Genomic DNA, 1,995 nt, shown 5'->3' on the forward strand with positions numbered 1-1,995 from the left:
CCAATAATTCATTTTTGCTTTTGTTTCCCTTGCCCTCATAGATGTATCTTGCAAGAAGTTGCTGTGGCCAAGTCCAAAAAGGGTATTTCGTGTGTTCTCCTCTACAATTTTGATGGAATCTTGTCTCACATTTTGATTTTATCTTTGTGTACGGTGTAAGAGAATGGGCTAGTTTCATTCTTCTGCACGTGGCTGTCCAATTTTCCCAGTACCATTTATTGAAGACATTGTCCTTTTTCCACTGGAGAGTCTTACCTGCTTTGTCAGATAAGAGTTAACCATGGAGTTGAAGGCCCATTTCTGGGTCTTCTATTCTGTTCCATTGATCTATGTGTCTGTTTTTGTGCCAGTAACGCACTGTCTTCATGATCACAGCTTTGTAGTGCCACGTGAAATCCGACATTGTGATGCCCTGGCTCTGGTTTTCTTTTTCAGTATTCCCCTGGGTTTTTGGAGTCTTTTCTGATTCCACACAAATCTTAAGATGATTTCTTCCACCTGTCTGAAAAAAGTCCATGGTATTTAATAGGGATTGCATTGACTGTGTAAATTTCCCTGGGTAACATTGACATTTTCACAATACTAAATCTTCTAATCCATGAGCATGGAATATCTTTCCATCTCTTTGTGTCTTCCTCCCTGGTGCACAGGGAGTGCTGTTGTGATTAAGGAAAATGTTCAGTTGATGAGTATGGAGGTATTTGTAATTGATCTATAGTCCAGGTCAGGGAAATTTAAGTTCAAGAAGTGAAAGTACTACAGTTATCTACAAAAGTATGCAGATGCTAGAGTTGATTTTCCAAGTTTCTAAGACAGAGAATGAATACTTTAACACAAAATCCTATGTCCAGAGAGACTCTGTGGGGAAAACTACTCCTTGGAGAAGAAGCCCAGACCCTGACAGGAAATCTGCTGATAACCTCAATCTGCACCTGCTCCTGGGCCTTCAACACAGAAGTGTTGAGTAGTGTGCACCCCCTGGTGGTCCTGATCCCCTTCTACAGGGAGGTTTGTGTCTGGATTCACACTGAGGTCCTGTCACTGTGTCCATCACACAGTAATACACGGCCGTGTCCTCGGCTCTCAGGCTGTTAATCTTCAGATACAGAGTGTTCTTGGAATTGTCTCTGGAGATGGTGTATCGGCCCTTCACAACATCAGTGTAGTATGTGTTACTTCCATCACTCCTAATTCGTGCGACCCACTGCAGCCCCTTCCCTGGAGCCTGGAGGACCCAGTGCATGTAGTAGCTATGAAGGTGAATCCAGAGCCCACAGAGGACAGTCTCAGGGACGCCCCAGGCTTCACCAGGTCTCTCCCAGACTCCACCAGCTGCACTTCATCCTGGACACCTGCAGACACAAGTCATCCTGGTCAGAAATTTATCCCACATCTTCTGTTTCTCTCATTCACCTCCATTCACATACTAAAGGTCTCTTATACTTCATAAATTACCTTTTAAAATAGCGATGAGAAAAACCCAGACGAGCACTGACTCCATGGTGAGTTGTCTGTGTTCCGTCCTGATCACTGAATATGGTCACCTGGGGATACTGGAGCTTGGGCTACTCTCCCAGCTCAAGGTCTGGGCTGGGGTGCTTTAATTAGTGGAGGAAGGGCCATATTTGCATGTCCTCTGACTATATCTTCAGCTCTTGACTACAATTCGATTCTAACGAGTTTATAGATTGCATTACCGTTGCAGATCACTTTGTGATGATGTCACTCAGGAAATATCAAGTTCTCATCTGTGAGTGGTGTAATCTTTTCATTTCTGTTTCCTTTCTAAAAAAGTCTTTCATCAAAATAGGCCATTTTTAGTATGGTATTTTATCTTTTATTCAAATTTATTTCAAATAAAATTTAGAAATTATTTCTAAATAATTTTTTAATTTTATTTCTAAATTTTTATTTTTGATGCAAGTTAAAGTGATATTTTTGTTAATTTTATATAGATAGTTTTTGTTAGTGTGTGGAATCATAGCTGTATTTATT

The 1,995-nt window shown here is 41.0% G+C and overlaps 1 pseudogene; it reads right to left on the reverse strand.

Moving 5' to 3' along the window:
* Positions 1 to 946: 946 nt before the first annotated feature.
* On the reverse strand, positions 947 to 1,566 carry LOC140639529 (immunoglobulin heavy variable 3-74-like; annotated as a pseudogene).
* Between the last annotated feature and the right edge of the window lie 429 nt (positions 1,567 to 1,995).

Source organism: Canis lupus, chromosome 9 (assembly GCF_048164855.1).
Source record: "Canis lupus baileyi chromosome 9, mCanLup2.hap1, whole genome shotgun sequence".
NCBI classification, from domain to species: Eukaryota; Metazoa; Chordata; class Mammalia; order Carnivora; family Canidae; genus Canis; species Canis lupus.